At 40.6% G+C, this 12,624-nt stretch overlaps 1 long non-coding RNA gene across 1 annotated transcript; it reads left to right on the top strand.

Moving 5' to 3' along the window:
- The first annotated feature begins 3 nt into the window (after positions 1 to 3).
- Positions 4 to 12,249, top strand: LOC112982227 (uncharacterized). Its single transcript, XR_003258926.2, has 4 exons — positions 4 to 131; positions 272 to 406; positions 6,044 to 6,133; positions 7,877 to 12,249. It is a non-coding gene; the product is annotated as an uncharacterized LOC112982227 (long non-coding RNA).
- The last annotated feature ends 375 nt before the right edge of the window (positions 12,250 to 12,624 follow it).

The following is a 12,624-nucleotide window of genomic DNA, read 5'->3' as shown; positions in this document are numbered from 1 at the left end:
GCCGCGGCGCGAGGCCGCCGCTAACGAACGCCGCGACCGTTAACGGCCGCAACGGCCGCGCGGCTCCGCGGCGGCGGGGGAGGAAGGTGCCCATGTCGGTGTTAACCGAGCGGCGAGGTCGTGGTTGAAAGGTAAGTGGGCACGTGAGGTCCCTGGCTGTGGTGAGCCGGGGCCTGCGCCTGCACACTGGAACACTGCTGTGCAATGCCGTATTTAAAAGTACGTCGGTTTGTAATCTGCCAGACTTGCACCCTTTTATGTCGCCTCACAGGTCAGGGGATTTCCAGGTGGATGCCTCTGCCGAAACATGCTGCATCCTTCAGAGGTCCCGTTTGAGATTCCGCTGGAATCGCAGCAGCAGCTACTGATGAGCACTTTCCTTAATTACATATTTTTATCACAAGAGGTATTCTTTACTCTTCATAATATGTAGATAAACCTGCTGCCGTTGCTGAATTTCAGTATTTCAAAGAGCGGGCAACTCTGCAGACTAGTACCATCCCCTTTGAGCCCCACAACACACCGTCAGGAGCAGCGTTTGCGCCTGCCTTCTGCAGTCGCTCTCTGACGGTCACTATGGACTAAATGGTTGCTGGCCCCAGAGGGGTGACTGGTAGTGCGGTGAATACTCTAAGAAACAAAATCTTGCCCGTTCGGTGAGGATAAAATGAGCTGTTTACTCGTGTCTGAGGGAGCTGAGACCCCTGTACTGTACTGCAAGCTCTATCTGGAGATTTGTTCAGGGGATCTTCATCAGCAAATTAGGGTACCCGTACACTGCACGGAAGAGTGTAAAAGCAGCACAGGTAGATGCACCCATACTTGCTTTGTTCTGCTACCCCGTGCTCCACGTAGTAGCCGTTCTGAGGTTATAACAGTGTGGGCTTTGGAGCAGTCTCTTCAGCCTCTCTGAGGAGCAGGTGCAGAAGTTCTTGCTGTTATCACAGATCACATAGCTAGTTAGGCTAGTTTCCACGTACTTACCTCAGCTCCAGATTGTGCCTTTCCTCACAGTGTGAAAGTGCTGCACAGCACCCTATCGCACTGTTTATATAACAGCATAGAGGATGTGTGTTAGGTACCCCCCTCCCAAAAAGAGATGAATGCCATGTTCAGTATAAATAGGTATAAATACTTGCATAGACAGATATTTTTAGGAAATAAAACCAAGGGATCATGAATTCCTCCTTTTGTCCTACAAAGTCCACGTTCCCTCCTGCAAACATTTAGAGCTGATCCTTGAAGATAATCTGTTAGATCAATGTAAAACAATGATAACTCTAAACTCCACCTTAAGGGAGACTGATTCGATGCTTGTCCCAGAGCCCTTTTGGGGAAAAAAGCTATCATTATCATGGGAATTCAAGAAGATAGCTTTTATGTGACATCCTCCCATTACATGCAAGTTTTTGGAGAACCTACTGGCCATGTCTGCCCTGCCTGTGTGCTCGTTTGGCTTTATGTGTAGTGGAGCACCTTTACTCAAGGTTCAGAGATACTTTAGGCTTGCATCAGCTGGCATGGCTATGCTTCAGCCTGCTTTAGTTTTGCAAGTTAAATCACTAAAGCAGAACTGAGGCTAAAAATGATTCAAAAGTGCAAAATTTTCCAATAAGCCCTTTCCTAATGACAGACTCATTATACTGCAACTCACACATTTGACTCCAGCGCAGACACTGCTTCAGAACGCCCAGAAGTGTGGGAGCAGTCTCATTCCAGTCACCTGCATTCATTACTAGGGAAGAAATACCTGATAGCAAATTCACACTTCATGGGTGTCTCAGTTGCTGGTTTACTTCAGCGTTTTAACATTTTGCCAATGTCATTTTGATGGATCACTCAGCTTTTTACAAAATTAGCTACTGTTCCGTTCTTGCCTTCCTAACAAATACCTAGTTGTTGCCTCCCACCTGCACATGTAAAATTAAGACTGATGTTGCATCACACAAAGGAGAGATCAAGCCTGGCAGAGGGATTTCTCTCTCTCTCTCTCTCTCTCTCTCTCTCTTTTTTTTTTTTTTTTTTTTTTTTTTTTTTTTTTTTTTTTGCTTTAGATGGAACAGAACAGGATTTGAGATCTATGATTAAAATCCACATCTGATCTCAGGTACAGGGTGTGACCCAGTCATACGGTATGGTTATCATGTTGTAACTAGGTCCCTTGCCGCAGTAGTTTGCATGGAACAGACAGAACCTTTACTTTTATTTTGCTTATATAGACTTAGTCTAGACAAAGAGCAGTCTGTGGTCTGAAAAATTCATATGCAATTGAGCAATGAATCTGTGTGCTGAAAACATTAGAACACTTTTGTGACCTTTACAACTAACCAGATTTCTCTGCATTTGCTGTAGTTCGTTGCTACTATGACTCTCTATTTTCTTCTTCTAATAAAAGACCCTGTTTCATTTACCCAACCCAATACAGGGGGAAAGTGTTCTAAATGTGGATGGTCTATTTCTTCACATTAAATTTTTAAAAATCAAGCAAAAAATTTGAGCTGATTTTTAAGCCAAGATAAACAGTACAAAATTGTAAATTTGTAATAAAAGTATGTGATCAGTCTTTACAACCTGAACAAACCATTGTGCAGGAATAACTCAACAAGGTACAGAGCGTCATGTGGCCTGGTCTCAGAATCACATATCAAAAGTACAAATACATTTAAAATTGTTTTCTTGCAAGTTAACTTTAAATCAATACTAATTTTATACCAATAGGACTGTTAGACATTACAATTATATATGGAAATCATAAGGATGGGACCCTGTGCTAATTTACAGAGGTCAAAAGATAATCTAAATCCTACAAACCACTCCAGATAACCACATCAGACCATAAATTTCTGTAGGAGAACTTCTTGCAATGTTTAGGCACTTACAGTTTGGAGCTTATAATGCAGAGAGGAAAAAAAAGGAGGTTGAATGCAGTAGATAAGCAAAAATTTTCTGTATTACAAACAATAATTCTTCTGGATATGGATGGATTTTTTCAATGAAGATTTAAGAAGTGAAGTCATGCATCTTTCTATGCATGTGATTTACCCCAACCTCATTTAGGATCACTGTAACCTAATGAAGTTGCAATTTATGGGTATGTTTCATTAGCATTACATTTGTTTTCCATATAGTAATCAAATGCAAAATTTGCACAGACTTATGATCTATTTTTAATGCAAGAGGTTCCTAAACTGGCAATTTGTGTGGCACAATAAAAAAGATACTGGATAATGGCACTGAGCTATGCGATAGAAAAGAAATTATGGAAGTGTGATATATGGCATCTAGCTGTGATTAGCTAAGGAAGTGCTGTTTGCCAGATGCACCCAAAGCAATATTAAAAGTATACACCCTGTACTGAGTAAATTCTCAGCTATGTGCTTCGGTTACAAAGACGGACTGTATGATCTAAATCTGGGGATAACATTGGTAGACAGGTTCCATATCATGTAAGTGCTCTGACTCTTTCCCCACTCTAGTTTTCCTTTGAGTGTTTGCCATGAGGTGATGATACACAGCCCTAAAATGTTCTTGTTTTCTCTGTCTTTCAAGTAGTTAAGTTACTTTAACAAGCACACTTAAGACAAGCTTCCTGGTGTTGTATGGGTAACTGATCAAGAGCAGGCCTACAGAAAACATTTTGGAAGGACTAGTTCAGTATGACATAGCAATAATAAGAAGTGAAGAATTTCTGAAGGCTTTTCAGGAGGGGTCATTATCCATCTCGTTGTACAATGAGCTTGGAGGGATCCTTGCGTCAACCACTGCCTAAATAAGATTCAGCTCACACACAGTAAGTTCACACTCTGCAGAAGCTGATCATTAGCATCCATATCTCTCTGAAATAGGAACTACTGTTCTCAAGGATGTCTGGAATAACTGGATCTCAGTTTCAGAAGAGTCTTTCATGCATTTCACACACTGGTGAAAGCCTCCACACCCAGCTGTCTGAAGGGAGATGTGTAGAGCTGCCTATGATGATTCCTATACTGGAGGGAAAGATGACAAGGAAATCAATTGCCTGCTCACCTGGACTTTTCAGTTCCCAACTGTGCACCTCACCAAGGACCGCTCAGTGATGTTACTAACGCTGTGAAGCTTAAGCCATTGTTTGGAACGGAAGCCTGGAAAATCTGATCTTCTCCCAAAACTGTCATTAAGTGCCCGACTTCCTCTTTTTCAACAGATAGCTTATGCACTACAAACCTATTAACTTTCTCTCTCCCTGTTTCCAGAATATAATCCATGTGGTAGGGAAATCCCAGTACCACATCTGTCCATAACATTTCAAGGTGTGTACCTGCTAGGGTTCTCAGAGCACACATACTGCCTCTTCCCACTTGCCTATACTGAAGACTCTCCAGAACCTTTCTGATGTGTTGCATTAAAAGCTGGCCTAACTTCACCAAGAAACAACTGTCAGACTATTGTAGGTCAGCACATGTAGGGATCCTGTGCATGGCATCTCTAAACTGGTTACATTCCCGTTTTATTAGATTCCTAGATTATTCAAATACAGAGAAGCAGTCCAGCAGGTCATCTCGAAGTGAGTCACTTTAAACAAATTCACAAACCACTGCATGAACAAAATTAACCATTTCATTAATGAGCCAGTGACTTCTAAATTCCTCACTCATATTTATCCAAAACAGTAGAAAGAACTCTCTACATTACTAAAGCTATTTTAGGCAGGCACAGTGCCAAGAAATAGAGTCACGTCTCATTAAAAACTAGCTCCTTGCATATTTTAGTTCTGATGTCACTGGAACATTTCCCATGCACATTCAGTCACCAGAGATCACCTCTATCCCTTCTTCCCACTGCTTCCTTTCACTGCCCAACCCCCCAGCTATATAAAGGAAGGCACTTTCAGGAATCAGCACTGAATGCATTTCAGTGACCTAAATGGAATTTAGTTTCTGACTGTTCTTAATACGGCAATTCTGCACAGAAGGGTTGTTTCACAAGAATACCCCAAGCACTGCTACCCACTTTTATTTCTCATTTAGAAATAGCATGATGGTTTCAGGACTAGAGGCCCCAAGACTGTATGCTGAATGATGCACCCTGAAGACCGCAGTCCTCGCTCCTCAGAGACTCATGGGAACATCCCCTCTACAACAAACTGGCAGCAGTTCTCTCGTGTATGGCTGACTCCCACTCCGAGCACCAGCCGCGGTGGATTATGCGAGCACTGTACAGAGCATGCCCTCTCTGCTCAGCCTGGCAGCACAGGCATTTTGCAAAGCCTCGGCAGTTCTCCCAGAGTACCCAAGGACTCACATAAGTACTGTGTTACAGAGCAGCACTGTGCTGCCTTTTGCCTTCATTCATACACATATTTTTTAAAACAGAGAAGAATTTCTTGCTTTTCAGCAATAAATGTTTTAAAGGCATACAAAGAGAAAACACCAGCACTGCGTTGACTGACGGAAGGCTTGCCTCTCTCAAAGACCGTCCATGAAGTAACACGCAGACAACACTACTTGTCCCCTGCCGCAGGCTTCTCGTCACAAGGCTTATATACCAAGCTTCTATCATAGATTGCGTGTGCCCCATTAAACGGCAGCTGGATGTTTCATAGCATATATATCTAGGTAAATAATTAGACAAGACATTTTCAGAAGGAATATAAAAGCTCATGTTTCTGAGTTTAGATCAGTTTGTCAGCTACTAGGATACAGGATGACACTAGATGCAATCAGCCTGAAGCAGGGTTTCCTTAAACTTCAGCAGAAGCACATGGTGTTGATGGGGGTGGGAGCTAGGATGCTGGAGCTGAGATTGCAGGTCTGATTCTAACATGGCAATTCTGTATAAATGGTACAAAAATGATAGCAGAACACACAGCAGATGCATGCTCCTTTCCAAATTATATTCACTTCGCTAGATTAAAATACCATCCAGGAAGGCTCCCCAACTTCACTGGCCTATAGCAGGACACAGCTCATATTTGGCTCAGACCATATCTGGTCTTTCAAACCAATTTTCTTCATTTTGGAGTATTTTGTAAGTTGGAGCTATTCATATGCACTCTTCTTTAAAGATACAACACTACAGAAAGACTGGATGGCTGCTGAGACCAAGCCAGGCATTGACAGATTCTGGAAGAGAACCCAGATCACTTGAATTGCAGGTCAGTGTCTACACATTTAAGCCCTCAGCAGGGATCTCCACCTGTCTGTCCTTTTTGCACCCGTCTGGATGCTGCCATGAGCACAGACCACCTGTAATGGACCAGCATTTCTGGAAGAAATAGATTTCTGGCTAAGGCATGGCCTGAAACACATCATGGATTCACTTCCCAGCTTTACCCAAAGCTTTTCCTGGGATTTTTAGGGTCACATAGTGTGACTCCACCTCCTGTGTGAAAAACTGGCAATCCTTTCCCTATTTGAATGGAGGCAGGAGTAATCTGTCAGTGGAGAGATCAGCAGAACAAGAACGTCCTCTAACTCAAGTAAAATTGAGTCAGGAGAGTCCCTCCTGTGTTGGCGGCAGAGGACTTTTACTCTGCTAGAGCTCCCTTTCAGTTAAATTCAGCCAGTGCAGGGAGTGGAGGCCCTTAGGAGGCAGGAGGAGGGATGCTCTCTCCAAAGTCTCCTCCATACATTTATGAGATCATTTACACACTTAATGCATTCAAGCAACCATTTAACTTCAACTGTCACATGGTTATTCATCAGCTGCAAGTCTGCTAGATGAGGTTACAACTCTGGCACTCATTCTGTGGATCTGACTTGCTGGAATGTACCGTAAGGCCCTGAATCAAATCCTTTGACACATTCTTTTCTGGGTCACAATTTCAGTGAAAATTTGTATTTGCTTTGGATGAAGCATTCTGTTATATGGCATATATTAAGGCCCCCTGTTCAGCGTTGTGAAACCTTACAAGTTCTGAAAAAGCGATCGCTGCTTATGAGAGCCCTTTGTTTCAGCACTTAATAAAAAAGCTGGCTCCAAATGCCCCCTCACAAAGACAAATACTCTGTTCACCCTGTTTCCAAGCTTGACTCAGACCGGTTCGGATATGGAAGCAGGCAGGGATACTTACTGGAGCTGGCGCCGGACACTCAGAGAGACGCATGTTCCACCGTTCAGTGGAATAAATCCCTCTGCTGAGTGGTAAGAAAGTTCAAATGCAGAATTCATTATGGAGCTAAACAAAATCCTTTACACACTAGCAGTTATACACAGGCCTTTCAAACTCCCTCAAAGCAGCAGCCTTAATACGGGAGTATGTCCATCTGAGCTCGACATGCGTTATATCCACTTTTGGCCAGGAGTAGGAAAATTGTTTGTCTTCCTGGTAACTGAGCTGGGGCCTTCTGCCATTTGCACTGCCTGCAGTCTTTTCCTCAAGGGAGTGGAGTTTATAGAAATTGCCTCTTCAAATACAACAGAAATATTTATGTTCTTCTCCAGAAATATTTACGTTCTTTTCTTTAGAGTCTGTGAGGTCAAGTTTTTTCAGGGGGAAGCCCATAAAAGGGATTTTAACTTAGTCATTGCTCATTCCTCCATTCCCTAATTTGCTCCTAGTAAATCTGTTGGCCTGCAGTCAAAAAAGGGACAAGCCACAGTTTACCTTACTTATTGGAAGCCTTAGAATCCACAGAAGGCAATGAAAAATGATAGTACTGCTTAATTATATCCACTGCAGTCTCTGTATAGCCATAAACATCTCATAAATGGAAAGGTAGCATACTGATTGCAATAATATGTTAAAATTGAATATAAGTAAAGCATGGTTCTGAATGGGAAAAGTAGATGACCAGTCCTGAACCAGCCCCAGTGTGCCAGACTCACGAGGGGGAAAGAAACTTGGTGCTTTGCTTTACCCCCTAGAGTAATGTCTCTCCCTCTGTTGTTTACGTAGGTAGCCTGGGCTCCAGACATGGGTACCTGTTTTAGAAGCTTGGTGGTGGTGGTGCGAAGACCTTCTGAATGGACTACAATACGACTACAAACGAGTGTTTTGTAAAAATCATTCCTTCCTAGGGATGGACTTTCAGACCAAACACCTGAAATGATGCAATTCTTGCAGACACTCTTCTTAGCAAACCACCAAGTCTAGGAGTGAGACCCCAGTGTGTGACATATGCTGAGAATAAGAAGAAAATTAATAAGCAGTAATATGATTTTCAGGCAGCTGAGTTACATGTTATCAACAACATGCCAGGTAAAAATAATATCATTATTTTTATACATTTCCTTATTTTATGGCTGTTTAAAACATTCAGCTCCAGTTTTCCCACCATGAATAAGCTTCTCTTTTAGCTTTTTTTAACGTAAGATACAAAATCTAAAAAATTAGAAGATATATTGATAGATGCTCATATGCAAGTGTTGCCCTCAAAGACACACAGCAGAGCCTGGAACATAGTCCTGAACTCTCTCTGCACAGCCGTGCTAGGATGCAACAGAGATGCAACCACTCTCTCTTGTTAAAAAATATGTAAGCACCATATGAAAGCAAAAGGAAGAATGGTGGTAAGTAGAGGTGCTCAGGAAATGGAAAATTCTTTTGCAATATCAGAGTAAGAAATGCCCTAAACTGGGTTGGGTAGTCCAAAGCTCATTTTTATTTCATGGAACTGAAATTCTACAACATTTTGTTTTTGTGCTTCAGAATCAGAAAAGTCTCCCTGCCAGCAAAACAAATGGCTGTGTATGGGCAAAATTGGGCAATCATACATTTTGGAGACCTTCTGGCCTCCTAGGTACCCTTGAAAATTTCTTTGGCAAGGAGATGTCCTTGTGGGGGAAAAATTGGGGTCATTTTGTCAAGTTGTATTTTGTGTTGCCAAAGAGAGGGGAATATACTGGAATACCTCTGATAATTGCCAGTTGTTGCCTTGCAAAATAACAGTAATACATGACCATAAATGAATAAGGAGTTAGAGCTTGGTGCCACAGTCACCACCTTTACCCTTTACAGAGAGTAGCAGGAGACACAAAATTATGTTTTGTGTGTGGATACATACACATATGTATATGTATCTTCAGGAATGATCACACTTCAACTAAGACAAACCTTAACAAATTAATCTTTGCTTTTTGGAGAGTCCTCTCGCATATGCAATATTCAAAAAAAACGGGATCTTGTCTTTGCTGCTCAAAGATCCTAAATAGCACCACTTTCTCTTGCTTGTCAAAAGCACGCTGCATGAAAATAACGAGTCAAATGAGACCCAGGCAGTTTTCTTCGTAGGGCACAATGCACTTTTAAAACTTCAGACATCAGTGTGGAGATAGCTGTCTCCACGTTATCACGTAGACAGCTTTGACTATAGCCAAGATGTCCAGCACCCCAATTGACTACATAACAAAACAGCTGTGCAAAAAGCGATAGACCCCCAACTTTGCATTTGTTCAATCAGTCCAGCTCCAGTGTTAGTAAAGTGAAAAAGAAGCAGCAAGGTTGGGAAATAGGACATGTTCTATAGTTTATTTTTAAAGGAAATGGTGGGTTAAAAAAAATCAGTAAGTTTTAAAGCTGCAAAATCCTTTCTCCCACTGAATAGTATCTAATTGCACAAAACACCTCACTGAAATCAAAGTCTATTGCAACTGTTACAGCTACCCTTATCTAAGGAGTTGGGTGTCCTGAATATAAGGTCTATAACAATTCAGCATAACGTCTCAGTCACCTCTCTGAGATGACCTCTCATCGCAAAATTGACTGCTTTGGTTTTGGGAGTATTTTTAGTTCCAAACTTTCTTGCTCACCCTTCCTCCTGCTCTTTGTTCCCCACTGTCCCCAGAAGCAAATACAAAGGGAATAGGGGTTGACATGACGAGCAGTCCCTTCAGTTTAGCTGATGCTTGGAAGGCACCATTAGAAAACAGGACTCCCAGCTGTCCCCCTCTGACCTAGGCTCCCACCCCTGTTTTTTTTAACAACAACAGAGACACTTATCATCACACCCCTTGTCAACATTTTCTGTTTACTCCATCCAGAAAACGCTTCTAACACTAGGAAATACAGCACTTTTTAAAGTATAATTAGTTTTCCAAAGATCATAAACAAAGTACCTGTTTGTCAAAGTCACCATTAGATAGGAAATTCCATAGTACAGCAAGCCATTGGTCTATCTTACTCTGCAGGTGGCTTCTAATGGCAGCCAAATACTTCTGAAAAGGAGATATGAAACTATACAATCCATGATTTTTTACTAAGATGCCCATTAAAGAAACTTGCTTCTTCTACTGTCAGCTTTTATCTCCAAATCTGAAAGCATATATCCCTAATTTTTAAACTTTTCTAGAAATAACTGGAAATATTTTGATAGTTATATAAATAGCTCATTTCTTTTTAATCTGGGGTCATAGCCACAACAACATCTTGCAGAATGAAGTTCTACATGGTTGATACGAATTGCTTTAAAAACCACGCTCTCAGTAGTTTTTAAAAGCTACAATTTCTCTCGTTTCCCTATAAAGAGGAGCTCTTGATTTATCTTTTTTAGACTTTTAACAATTTTATATACTGCTATCAAATCCATTTTCCTGCAGACTAATCAATCAACCCCCAAATTTTGTAATCACCACCTGAAATGGAGAAAATTTGCTTTCCAATTAGAAACGATCTAATTGCAGAAACGATCTAACATCTAATCTAACAATCTGTCTAGAAACAATCTAACAATTTTTGTTGCGTCTAGTTACAGGATTTTAATGTTATTCAATACAGAGAAGGATAAGATCAAGGATCAATTTACATAATTACATTATGTTTTAAGGATTGATCTCTGCACCATTTTTCATGTGTCCTAATACTCAGTTTGCTTTTTCACTCATTGCTGTGCACCGAGGAAATAATCCTCAGTAAACAGAGCCTCAGAATGAGGCTCTGGGCTCTTGCTGAATGGACATTTACTTTAATATCTAGTGGTAGGTATAAGCAGTTCAGACTATTTTTTCCAGCTGTTGGCTGACAAAAGCAGCCCTACATTTTATGATAACTTGCAAACAATCAGGGGTTGTATGATTCATCTTTAAAGGAAAGTATCACATAAAAAAAACGAGTATGTATATGTGGTTGTATATTTGCCATCAGGTTTCAAACATCTTTTTTTAAGAGCAGTCAGAATATCTCAATGTTTAAATATAAAGTAATGCTACCACATAAACTGAATACTCCGGGAACCAGGCAAGCTTTAAACAAGAAGCACAAAAGCACACAGAATTTCATACAGCAATTTGTAACTAATTTCTAAGGCATAAAAAAGTAACTTCTAGCTTCCTTTAGTATGGAGTGCTGTCCACTTTGGAATAGTTAACACAAATGTTTACCTGGTATACTAACCAGGACATGGCATTCAAGTAAGATCTTAAATTTAAAGTAAGAAGCAGCACAGTAATAGCAGTTGTAGTGTAACAGCCCTCCTCTTAAGCTGTACTGTTGGAAAGTTACAGTAATGGTACTACCACATTACAGCGTGACAGTAACTGAAGCCTAGCACTGAGGATTTAATTTTACTTCATCGTGGGCTTATCACTATAGACTGAACAACAGATGCACTACCTATCTCTCATCTGTGTTTGCTTCAGCACAGACTTAGTGTAAGAATATGATTCATAGTATGCATCTTTTTTGCCAAATCACATGGAACAAACACAGAATTTAAAATCTATACTATAAAGAACAGGAAAAAGGCTTGGCCAGAAAACTCTTCCCACTGTAGGGAAATGAAGTGCACGTGCTATTCTCAGCAAATGTATGATATCCTCATTTACTTTTCACTTGATGTGGTCAATGAATGTGGAAAGAATGCTTGGGAAAGGGAAAAAGAAAAAAATGCTTCAAATAGCCATTTGAAAATGGACAAAAATATGTTTTTAAACATTATTATTTTATCTGAAGAATACTTCAAAAGATTCTATGTTTGCACTCCATTTACTCCCTTTAGCTGGATTACTGCTATACTTCCTGCTCCTTGCTGCCGTGGTTGAAACTTTGTAACAGCAACTGTAGATGTATAATGGTAAAGATATTCTGCTCGGTTGAGACAAAACAATAATAATTAAATACCAGTAGGATTTCAGAGTATATTAAATAGCATTAAATTGTTCCTTTTACAGCTAGTTGAAATATTTACACAAAAATAAGGACAGAATATAGGTCTATATCATGCTGGTCTCTCGTTATCTTTTCACTATTTATTATTTCAAAAAATCGAGATGATCAGAAGCTCATGAAAACATTCCTGATGACCCTCTTGGGAAGGCAACCCCTGCTGGCAGTACAAGTGGAAGGTGAGGAGAGGTGCTGAATCCCTTCCGTTGTTTACATCTGAGATTGTCTCATGTTTGCAGCTTCACACCCTCCCTTGTCTTACAGAAGTTGTAGCATGTGGATAGGTTTCTCCACAGTCCAGACAAGACTATCATTGCCATTTAGTATATTTTTAGGCAGAAAAATAAAACAACATTTCTATTATGAATTGATATAGTCAGGACACTAATCATTAAACATCACAAAACTCTAGTGGGAAGCAGCCCTCTGCACAAAAACCTTCAGCAATCCCAAAGTAAGTGTCTTCCATTTTCCTTGTTGACAATCTTGAAATTAAAATAGGAGACCAAGAAATATAACCTTAGCTGTGACTACGCTAGTATGCA

The sequence above is a fragment of the Dromaius novaehollandiae genome, chromosome 15 (assembly GCF_036370855.1).
Source record: "Dromaius novaehollandiae isolate bDroNov1 chromosome 15, bDroNov1.hap1, whole genome shotgun sequence".
Classification (NCBI taxonomy): domain Eukaryota; kingdom Metazoa; phylum Chordata; class Aves; order Casuariiformes; family Dromaiidae; genus Dromaius; species Dromaius novaehollandiae.
The sequence above is the reverse complement of the archived record's forward strand: the minus strand, read 5'-3'. Positions and strand labels throughout refer to the sequence as shown.